A 12,725-nucleotide genomic window follows, 5' to 3' on the forward strand; every position below is an offset into this window, starting at 1 on the left:
CCAACATGCAATAATTGCCATAGTTGAAATGACTCTAAATGCGGGAATTATCTTTTTCATAGTATTCCTAATTACATATCTTTACATGATTCAACTTTGCTAGATGCGCTAAAAGTTCAAGTGCAAATTATAAGAATTGAAATGAAAAGATTCCAAGCAATCTTTCATTACCAAATGGTTTACAAAATTCAAGATCATCCCATAAACCTACTTATGCCTAACTCTGGTGATGCATTGTTTGTTAAATTAAAAGTTGCAGACAAAAATCCCAGATGTATTCATATTCCAAAGTAAATCTCAAATGAAAAACTTGCTACCCTACTTCCTAAGTTATGGACAATAAGTTATCAAAAAGTTTGAAAACAAGATGGACCGATCCAACACTTTAATCCCTCTTACACAACAAAACCAGATGATATAATGACAATTGAGTTTGATCACAAAAAGTAAAAAAGATTCTCATTCCAACTTTTGTTTTTCTCACACAATTTATGATGCGACCATGTCATGCAAAATCAAATGTGTCAGTTACACACTTCGAACCTGATGAAAAACTTGTGTATGCATACAAGTCTTCAGATGGACATTGTTATTGGAATATTGATTGAAGTTGCAAAGGATACCAAAAAAACAGATACACAAAGCTTCTTTGATGATGATGATTCCTAAAAAAAGCTAAAAAAAAAAACTTCACAATAGAAGCTAAAAAAAAGATATGAAAACGGAGACCCCAAGGTAAATCTCCTTGGTGAACCTTTAGGAAAGTTTGCTATTATGTCATTTATCCTAAACACAAGAAACCAAACTTCTTTTCGAAAATTTGTTTAAACCAAACACTTAAGAAAACCAAACTTAAAAGAACCTTACCCTGTTATACTGCTGGTCTTGCTTATCTTCTAAAAGAAGATGCAAAAATGGCTAAGTTTCAAAATAGTTGCAAACAAAAAGGAACTGTTCCAGATGTTCCTATTCAACATATTTGTATAATGCAACCAATTCAATCCTCTTATGATTCAGAATTTTCTCATCTCCAAGAATTCTACAAAAATCAATACAAACACACCCCAAAGATCCCAAACCCCACTAACAAAGATGAATATGAAAACCAAAAAAGTATTTCTCGCGTAGAAGAGTTTTGAACTGACACACAAAGAAATCTATTCAACAAAATGCATTTTTGCATATAAGATAAAAAAACAAGCTAGATAAAGTGAGCCAACACTTTAACTAGAACCTCGTCAATTTTAAAAAAATTATTCTTGATATTTAGACAAGAATGATAGCTGTAAATAAAAAACTTAGACACATAGTGGAAACCAATACTAGTTACACTTATACTTTTGCAGAAAGAGAAAAAAATGAAAAGTTTCAAGATCCAATTTGTAGATCTTCAAAATTAACTTTGCAGAAGCACCAACAACTGCCAACCTTCAATTATAGTATCTTTACTCTTAATATTAGACTAAATGATACTCACCAAACCTATACTCCCCCTTCTCAACCTTATCAACCATACAACCCACCTTTACCTCTAAAATTTTTTTTCACACAATTCCAATACAAACCCCCAACTACATCAGTAACGTCATATTCTCAACCAAAACCATTCTTCACACCATTATCACAACAACCATTTAAACTCTTCCTTTAAACAAACCTTTTTTTGGTACAACTGAAAAATGGATTATAGATTCAGAGAAAAACAACCAATTAAGGAAAAACCTAAAAGAAATGGAGAATAACCACTTTTTCAACCCCAAAATCCAAAATAACCACAAGCACTATTACAACTCTCACCCCTGAGCACACTTTTGAAAGTACCGCTTATGCTTCTTCAAAGCCTCCATTCTAGCTCATGATATTATTCTCTTTTCTCTAAATTTGACAACTTATACATAGTTATTTAATAAGCTCTAGATGACTGTACAACAATATTAAATAATGCTGTCAGAAAAAAAGATGATAATTGGTGGTACAAAGATAGATTTCCTTGGCATGTATTTAAAAGATTGCCAACACATTGCTTAATCTTACATTGCTAAGACACTTAAAGATTTTCCTAATTAAAATATTTCAAAGAGACAAATGTAACAATTCCTTAACATAGTTAATTAAATGGGTGAATTTCTTTTAGATCTTGCTCAAATTACCCATTATCTAAGACAGATGTTGAAGTAAAAACGTCCCTATTGGTCCCAAGAACAGACACAATTAGTGAAGCTACTCAAGCTAAAGTCAAAACCTATTCCAACCTTAAAGATTTCCTCAGATGAAAAGAAATTTTGATGCAAAAAATCTACAATATTGTGATAACTACAGAGCATATTAATTTGTATCAATGCAAATCATGATATAGAAGAACACTGAACTAAATACTAAATATTAGGGAAGAAAAAAAAATTACCAAAGGGAAAGAAGTTTAGAAAAACATACTTATATTTCAGAGAATTTCTTAGAAAGAGTTTTACTTATACTTACTTAGAATTTTATTTATACTTACTTAAGATCTATCTATATGCTTCTAAATGAAATAGTTTACCACTTATATAAAAAAAAAAGTAAAGTAAATAAGATTTGACATGATTACAACGGGTCCATAACTTGACATAAAGTTAATTCAATACTATTTATTTTCCTTTCCCATTTTTCTACTCTATTAGGTAAAAGAGAGTACCCTTGATCTTACCCTTGATCATGTATCAAGTAAGGAGAGATCTTTGTATAGCATAGGCTTAAACCAAACTATAGTCAAAGGAACAGAGAAAAAAAATGATAAAATTAAGTCTAAAAGCTCTAAAAAAAAAAACAATTAAAGGAAAGATAGAGTGAAACAAGGTTATGCAAAATAAGATTAGCAAAATATAACAAAACTCGAGCTTCAAACACAAATACATAGCTCCATAAGAAAATGGTGAAATTTAGAAGCAAATCTTTAGTAAGAGTTACTATTTTGCAAGTTATATGCAATCAGAAATGAAGATATTGCTTGAACTAATGAATTAAACATGTTTAGAGTGTAAAATAACTAGTTAGGTTGATCCATTATCAAATAACAGGGATCACAATTAACGTCTTTATCAAAGCAAAGCTTCCAGTTAGCATGCCACACATGAAAAAAAATAGAATGCTAGGTGTTCATGGCTTCACAATCTAATAATTTTAAAAGCAAGGTACAAGCATGTTGCTAGTGAATTTAACAAAACCAAGAGGTTTTAGTCTTTGCACTATTTACAATGAAATCAGGGAATAAAAAGTTGTCTAACAGATATACATCAAATCAACATATCTTTTTCATAAATATGATGTCAAAGATGCATTGGACTGCAAAGGGAGTTTACAATAAGCATAAGTTAGAACCTAATATGCAGAAATACAATATGATTAAACTACCAAAAAAAAATAGTAATAATAATACTTTTGTAAACCATTGTATTTTTAGGAAACAATAGGAAAAAGATAGATAAATACATAAATAACAAGTTATAACTCATAACATACAAATTCTAAATAATTAATATCACCATGATGCAAAAGAATTCAAAAAAAAAAAAAATAGGTCAAACTTCTATTATAAAGTTAATAATCACATTTGTTGCAAATATAATTTGGTAATTTGAAGCTACTTTAACACCATTCTGTAAATACTTCCAAATAAGGCTAAACAAAAAAATTTTTCAATTCAATAACACGAATGTATATATTAATATCCATTATCTTCAATATCTATAGAAAGGATTAATGGCTATTATTAATGAGAAGTGGCTTCATTAAGATCAAGGTAATCTAGCTCTGCTTACCAATGCAAAGGAGATTTGGAATTCTATGAGGGCATGCCAAATAGAAGAAGTGATTCCTACCATCATTTCTAAATTAGTAGCATATTCTTTGCAAGAAAATATACTTTGATTTAATTCTTGTTGAGCCATCCAATATTCTTTGTTGTTTATTGATCTTTGTAAAGTGTACACAATTGGGATGGAATTAAGGAAATGCTTACTTTTTCTTGAATGTACCCTCCTTGTTTAGTATATTGGGTTGATCAACAAGGTAACTACAGCTAAATACATGCAAAATAAATCTAGCTAACTTTGTCCAAAATGTACCTTCCTTGTTTAGTATATTGGGTTGATCAACCAAAAGTTGCTGAATTACACCAAGATCACTGGAACTACGACATCAAGAAAACACATGATTACAAAGCCATGGATAATAATGTTAGCATATGCTTGTGTGTGAGTTAGAATATTATGGGAATATTTCATGAGAGACAGTTCAAGAGGGATTCATTGGAAGCATTACTAGTAATTTGTAATTGATTCTCTTTTCTTAGTATTGTTTATATAATGAAAGGCTAATCTAAAAGATTAGCAAGTGGTTATCTAAAGCCTTAATTCAAGCATGGTATCAAAGCCAGCAGTGCAACCCTAGTCGCTGTTGCTCCCTTTCTATCTCTTTCCCTAAAAGCCTCTGCAATAACCCTTGAGTCATCACTTAACCCGTCGCTACTACAGACTTTGATCCGCAACTTTAAAGCTGCGTACTTAAAACTTTTTCTTCCTTTTCAATAATCCCTCATTAGTTGAAAAGAACCGTCATTTTATTCTCAAAAGTGGCAAGAAAAAGAGATTGCAACCTCTTCATGAATGATCGATTAAGGGAGACAAGTTCTTCTTAGTATAAAACGTGGCTACAAAACCAAAGACGGTGTTCCTGGTTGTTGATTGGGGTTGTGTTACCTAATTGAAGGATTACTAATGTGTTTTAGAGGAAAAAAGTTTTGTAACCATGGTAAAAGAATAGGTAACCGCATCGAAAGTGATAACTCATAAGTTTATCATGAGCTCACAGTTGTTGAATGAGAAACTTGATGGCTACAACTACTTATCATGAAGCAAGATTGTGTTGGTGACCTTGTGACAATCAAGTACTTAGACAATTATCTAACTCAATGGAATGACAAGTCAAGGTGATGTTCAATCGATACTTTAAAAGTAAGGAACTTTAAGATGCTTTAAAAATTGTTTATGCAAATTCTAATAATTGGTAGAGGATCTTAGATGTTACCAGGCATTCACTAGAATGGAACAGTTCGATAAAAACCTAATGGAATATTTTGCTACGTTCAATGAGGTATATGACGAGTTTAATGAACTCATGCACTTGTCTACCGATCTGAAGACAAACCAAGAGCAACGAAAGGCTCTAACTGTAATGTTTTTCTTAGTAGGATTAAAGAATGAGTACGCTAGTGCGAGTACTCAAATGTTAGTAGAGATCTACTTTCTTTATTGGATACTTATAAGTGCTTGAGTAGGGTCACTTAGCATGATTCTCCACAAAGAAAATAGGATAGTATTTATGGCCCCACAACATGAAGAGTGAGCCCCATGCAAAAGACATGATAGATGAGGTAGAGGATGTGAAAGTGGTAAAGAAAACCCATGGTTCCACTATCATTATGGATAGCAGGGACACTTACAGAATGTTTGTCCGTAGTTTCAAGGCAATTCTGACCCACTAGTGACATGTGACTGATGCTGCGCTTCAACTCCAACAACAAGAGGAGAAAAGAATTTAGTTATCCTAAAATGAGTATGACAGACTTATTCAAATGCTTCAAAATCAGACTTTGATCTCTTTTTTAACAGTAACTTTTATACAAGGTAAATCTACTATATGCCTAGCTAACCCCTCCAGGACTTGGGTGATTGATTTAGGAGCTTCAAATCACATTACGGGTACTATAGGTACTCTTTATTCATATACTCCTATGACTGAAAAACATTATGTTTTGGTTGCTGATGGAAACTCTATAGATATTATAGGAAGTAGCAAGGCTCGACCTATATCCATGTTACATTTACAGTATGTACTACATGTCTGTTTTTCTCCTTAACTTACTTTCAGTTAGATAACAAGGAATTTAAATTTTAATGTTTCTTTTTTTCCTACTTATTGTGTTTTTTAAGATCTATTGAAAAAGCAAATTATTAGTAAGGGAAGGATCGAGAGTAGTCTTTATGTGCTTGATGACATATAGAAGATACAATCTGGATTAATGACATACTTAAGAGAATTGTCATTGGCTTATGAATCTCATTGTGGTTTTAGTCATCCATCTATGTCAACTTTACGAGCTATGTGTCCTCATTTATCATCTTTTAGTTTTGATTGTGAATCGTGCAAGTTCGCTAAACTACACAAAGCATTCTATCAACCTCGATTTAATAAAAGAGAAAAGTTTCCCTTTGCTATGATTCATTCTAATGTATGGGGCCCTTGTCTTATTATTTCAAAATCTAGTTATAGATACTTTGTGGCATTTGTTGGTGATTATTCACGAGTTTGTTGGTTGTATTTATGGCAAAGCAGCTCCAAATTATTCTCTGTCTTCACTCCCTTTCATGCAAAAATAGAGAATCAATTTGGTAACTCTATCAAAATTTTACAGAATGATAATGGAGGAAAGTATTTTTCTACAGAGTTTGTTCAATTCCTAAATGAAAAAGGTATTGTTCATCAATCCTTGTGTACAAAGACTCCATAGTAAAATGGGAGTACTGAAAGAAAGAATCGCCATTTGTTCGTGGCTAGAGCTTTTTTATTTTAAATGAAGGTTGTTAAAGTGTTCTAGAGTGAAGCTGTCTTCTCACAGCATGCTATCTTATAAATCATTTACCATCTTCGGTTCTTGAAGGAAAAGTTTCTCTTCAAGTATTGTGTCTTGATCATCTCTTATTTTCAATCTCCCTCAAGGTGTTTTGGTGTACATGTTTTATTTGTGACACTCCTCAAGGTCGCACTAAATTAGACCCACATTCTTAAATGTATCTTTCTAGGTTATTCTCATGTCCAAAAAGGGTATCGATGCTACTCTTTAAACTTGAGTTGTTTTATTATTTCAACAAATGTCATGTTTCATGAGTCGGTTCCTTTTCCTTCGGTACTATAGTCTCATCCATCACCTATCATATCAAAAGAAAAAGATTTTTTCATCTATTAGATACATAGTACACCAGTCAATGCGCCTCTTTCTGAGGCATATCCAGATACTCAATTTAGTCATACGTATAATAGAAGGACCTGTGTTGATCCGTCTACGAAAACTTCCCTTATTGAAACAATCTCTTTATTGATGGATTCACCTTAAGACACTATGGCTAAAAATATACTGATTGCTTTACAAAAATGTACGCAAACTTGGAAAAAATTTTCTTTATACACACCCACATACAAAAGACTTTCTATTCAACTTCAAACTTGTATTGTCACAATTGATGTTATTACTGCGCCTTGTACTCTTCATGATGCTTTTGCAGATTCAGGATGGCATAAAGCTATGAAAGATGAAATGATGGCCTTAAAGGCCAACCATACATGGGACTTGGTTTCCTTACCAAAAGGGAAATAAGCTATTGAGTGCAAGTGGGTTTACAACATAAAATTGAATCTTGATGGTCATTGACTAGATTGAAGGCAAGACTAATAGCCAAAAGATATGCACAAACAGAGTAGATTATTTTGATACTTTTTCATCTGTGGCAAAAATGACATCTATTCGTTTATTTCTTAATTTTACTGCTACACATAAATGGCATTACATCAATTGGATGTAAAAAATGCTTTCCTACACGGTGACTTGACTGAGGAGGTATATATGGAGCAACCATAAGGGGAGTCTAAGAAGGTGTGCTATTTACATAGGTCTTTGTATGGTCTGAAGCAAACTCCATGCGTATGGGTCAACAAATTTAGTGTAGCTCTTGTTTAGTAAGGCATGCAACAAAGTAAGAAAGATCGTTTAGTATTTTACATGCAGCCAAGTTTTAGCCTTATATTCTTATGAGTGTAGATGATATCATCACTAGTAGTGATAGTAAAGGGATTAACAAATTTAAGATGTATCTTAAGCCCTAATTTGAGACCAAGGATCTTAGTTAATTAAAATATTTTTTAGTTATTGAAGTGAAAAAATGTAAAAAGGGAATCTTTGTCTTTCAAAAGAATTATGTGTTGGATATTTTGAGAGATGCAAGCTTGTTCCATGCCAAGCCAAGTGACACATTGATAGATCTAAGTATCAAGCTTTCTCCAGAAGATGGCACTTTACTTGATGATCTAACACCTTATAGAAAACTAGTGGGAAAATTGAATTACTTGACCATGATGAGACCTAATATATCTTTTTCAGTTAGTGTGGTAAGTCAATTCATGGTAGCTCCCAAAGATACTCACTAGAGAGCAATGATGCACAACCTTAGATATTTGTTGAGAAATCTTGAAAATGGAATATTCTACAGTTCTACTAGTGATGAGGGTATCAAGCCTATGCAGATGCAGATTAGGCAAGCTCTCTTATAGATAAAAAGTCTACATCTGGTTATACTATCTTCCTTGGAAAATCTGATGTCTTGGAAGAGCAAAAAATAGCAAGTAGTTGCTAGGTTTAGTGCAGAAACAGAGTATAGAGCCCTGGTTTTGGCTACAACAAAGGTATTATAAAAGGTTCAATTTTTAGATGAAATTGAGCTTTCAGTTTGGACCCCTAAAAAGTTATGGTGTGATAATTAGACGGCAATTTATATTGGTTCCAATCCAGTATTTCATGAAAGAACCAAGCATATAGAAATTGACTATCATTTCATTAAGAAAAGTTATAAAGTAGAACAATATTATTAAAGCATGTGTGCATGGGGAACAACTAGCCAGTATTATTAAGAAATCACTTCCAGGTGTTTGAGTTGACTATATATGTAATTAGCTGAGCATGACTGATATATATGCTCCGACTTAAGGAATATTAATGTATGTTTATGTGTAAGTTGAAATATTATGAGAATATTCCATAGGAGACAGTTTAGGATGGATTAATTGGGAGATTAATTTGTAATTTATAATTGATTCTCTTTCCTTAGCATTGTCTATATAATGAAAAGCTAATCCAAAATATTAGCAAGTTGTTCTCTAAAACCTTAATTCTAACAAATAGAATGCAGTAAAAGCAATCCCTTTCTTTTAGTAAGTTAAATAAACTTATTTTAACAAAGTAGGAAGAATGTGAACAAGAATTCATATGTTCATATGGAAAAAGGGTGAATAAGCACAATTAATAGATAATATTGAAATAAGCCCTTGAACTTTAAAAAAGAAATAGAAATAAGCTTTGAATGTTTTATTAAATGAAATTAAGATCATGAATTTTTTTTTCATTGTAATCATACTCATTAAATCAAAAGATGGGTGAATAAATTCTAATTGCCAACATTATTAAAATAGTATTCTCTCAAGTATTTGTCATCTAGTTCATCCAAGTAAATTTATACGAGTATTTTTTATAGATTACACCAGTCACCCAAGAAGGTTTTATCAAAATATAATATATTTCGTCACGTCAAGGTTTCTATTATAATAAAATAAAAACTAATAACCCTAATTCCATGAAACAAAGATCAAGAGCTTATTTTCAATTTTAAGTGAAGTTCAAGGGCTTATTTGAGTATTATCCATTCATTACGTATCAAAAAGTAGGCAAGCTAAAGAAATAGGCCTATCAGATAAAATAAAATGTAGATGAACACAAATTCTACATATCATACTTATTTAAGCTAACGCACAACAACAAGATAAGCTGAGAAGAAGTTTGGATTCAAAAGTATTAGGCCTATTCATAGTTTCAAAAAGCATCTCTTTTGGATGGATTTTTTAAGAAGAAAAAAGTCAGCACATGATCAAAATAAAACTTCAGGTAGGACTCAGAGCCATATAAACATCCTTTGAGCCAATTTAGGTAAAGGATTTTGTGTTTCACATGACTTTATATCTTAGGACCCATTTCGAAAAATGCTTTTGGCCCCAATGAAATTGGAAACTTTGAAAATCAAATTAATATTTTAGTGGTGAAATTAGTTCCAATAGTAGAAAGATTAAAATTAGTGTCACAATATATGTTTGGATGCAAAAGTTACAACAGTAGTTAGGTGAATTGTAGTAAAAAGAGCAAATGACCATTAAGGACATTGGATTAAAGTTTGTATATAATGTTATTTTTAATTATTTGACATTTATAAAGTTAATAAATAATTGAAAATTACTAAAATATTTTTATCAAATAATAGTTTTGTTAATAAATAATTCAAAATTAATAAAATGGTAGTAATATGTCAAATATTTTTTTGAAAAAATGATAATAATATATTAAAACTAAACAAAGTAGTATTCTATTATTTATTATCTTTTGTTTGTATTTTTATAATATTTTAATTTTATTTAACATTTTAAAATAAAAAATTTTATTCACTCAAAAATAGTGACACATATTATTTTATATTAAAATAGATAATATATTCAATGATAATTTATTCAATTATTTATTAACTTATTTATGTATTTATTTATATAATTATATATTTTTTATATTTGAATTTATGTATTTATAATGCTATAACCATTTATTTATATATAATCAATTATATATAAAATTATTTATGTAATTAATTATGTCTATATATATATATATAAAAGTATTTATGTACTCATTTAGTTGTTTACTATGTAATCATATAAATTTATTTATCACTTTAAATAACTATATAAATAATTAAAATCCTTAAACAAAATATATGAAAAAATAACAAAAAAAATCAAAAAAGAAATCAAGAAGAGGTAAAAGGAAAAAGGGGATTGAAAAAATAAAATCAAGAAGAGGCAAAAGGGGAAAAGGGGTTGTGGCCGGAGCAACATTTTCTACTCATTAATCGAAGGTACAGGACAGTGGGCCATTCCCACCATGCTACACCCTTGTCACCCAAATGCTTTGGCATGGTATGATTGCACTAAAAAGGTGCCTAATCACACCATACCAAGGCTGCAGTTGAATTCCTATGGAGTCTTAGCAAGATAAAAAAGACCAAGCGAGTTTCATTGACATTTTTGAATTGCATGATAATGAGTTCTGCTTACTTCGATTTCAAAGCAAGTGCTAAAGCTGCTGAAACCAATGATGATTTAAGAAGGTACCTGACAAACACAAAATAATCAATCACTTAGAATCTAAACTAATTGATTTTAACCAAATGTTAATCAAAGCAAGTTCTTCAAATCTCATATGGTCAAAAGTGCAATCATGAACAATTTACCAAAACATAAATACTCCACAAATTCTTACTTGTAACATATCATAAAAAAATAAAACACCAAGCAATAAAAAAGTCATGCTCAGAAAATTTTTGAAAGATGAAACGGTTCCTTACTCAGCAAGGAGCATTTCATGGAAAAGCATAAGCCCATCTATGCAATTTGTAAGAAATGGTCTTATGCCAATTCTATGTTGCAGTTGCTTCTTGTTCATGATAAGAACTACCTTTTGCAAGCTGTTTACCATCATGTTGAAGCTTTTCCAGAGAAAGAACAACAGCGCGAAAACCATCCTTGAAAATCGTTTTAGAATTAAAGTTAAAACATAAATACATAAAAAACAAGAAAACTATCTCTAGTTAATAATTTACCAAAGGTTTTAGCATTGTTTTCAATTAAGACTTTGCTTGGTTGTTGATTTTTCTCTATGGCATTTACATTCCCAAAGTTGTTAAAACGCAAAACCATACTTACATAATTAAAAGTAGTAAATGATTAATATGCAACATAGGTTTTACATATAAAAATAAAGACACACGTTTACAAAATTTTCTGTCTTTAAATTTTAATTAATCAAAACTATCATTTATGTTTTCAAAAAGCAAATAGCAAAAGCCACAACTAAACATAAACTAAATTGATTAGAGATAAACACTTAATGGTATTTTTCATGGAAAGTAAAAATGGTTTGCAAAGAATCCATCTGCTTTGCAACACTGCAATTTCCATGCCCCCCACAGAATTTAAACTCGCATAATTTTTTGAATTTTGAATAATCTGATCACAAAAAAAAAACCTGTTATTAAAGAGATTAAAATTAAAAAAATGAAGAGAAGTTTTGAAGATCGGGAAAATTTAAGTTATACCTCTAATCTGGCAATGATGGAAGAAGCATTTCTAAACTAAGAGATTAAGCGAGATTGAAGCTTGTCCCATTTACTCATTTCATCTTTTGCTTTTCTGAATTTCTGCTGATATTTCTTTAATATTGCTTCCATCAATAATCAATGAATAATGATTAAACCTACAAATACCCATTAAAATATAAGCAAAAAGGGAAACTAACAAACTAAAGCTACCCAGAACTTAAACAGAAAAACTATAAAAATATAAACACACATACGTACAATTCATATATACTGAACATTAAAAAAACATTTTATTTTTCAAAGAAATGATGCAGAGCAAAAGCCAAGAAAAAGATTTTAAGTCAAAAACTCAAAATTGACATTGTTACTTTGCAAGTAGAACATAGAAACAGATACTACATAACAATAATTCAGCTACAAATATCCGTTAAAATAATAGAAAAAAGGAAATCTGAAACAAACAAAACTACCCAGAAATTCTTTCAAAAAAATAAAAACCCACATAGTAATTCATAAGCAAAATTTACAATAAATAAATAAAACGTAAAATGGAAATTCTAAGGCTACATTACAGCTCGAAGCTCTAGGTAAGATTACTTCAACAAAATCCTAACATGTATAAATATACAAATATAAGCAGCTCCTATAAAATAAAACAAAATAAAAACTAAGTTAGGAAAATATAGACTGAGGGAAAAAATGAAGGTGCGGATTCAAAAAAAA

The 12,725-nt window shown here is 30.5% G+C and overlaps 1 pseudogene across 1 annotated transcript; it reads right to left on the reverse strand.

Annotated features, from left to right (window-relative positions):
* Positions 1–483: 483 nt before the first annotated feature.
* On the reverse strand, positions 484–12,156 carry LOC111291473 (uncharacterized protein At5g43822-like; annotated as a pseudogene). The gene is made up of 6 exons (XR_016346411.1): positions 12,000–12,156; positions 11,767–11,910; positions 11,250–11,426; positions 10,960–11,016; positions 4,104–4,168; positions 484–3,321 (listed from the first exon to the last, which is right to left on the reverse strand). The product of XR_016346411.1 is annotated as an uncharacterized protein At5g43822-like (transcript).
* Between the last annotated feature and the right edge of the window lie 569 nt (positions 12,157–12,725).

The sequence above is a fragment of the Durio zibethinus genome, chromosome 11, assembly GCF_047325235.1.
Source record: "Durio zibethinus cultivar Kanyao isolate XHJ-2024 chromosome 11, ASM4732523v1, whole genome shotgun sequence".
Taxonomy (NCBI): Eukaryota; Viridiplantae; Streptophyta; class Magnoliopsida; order Malvales; family Malvaceae; genus Durio; species Durio zibethinus.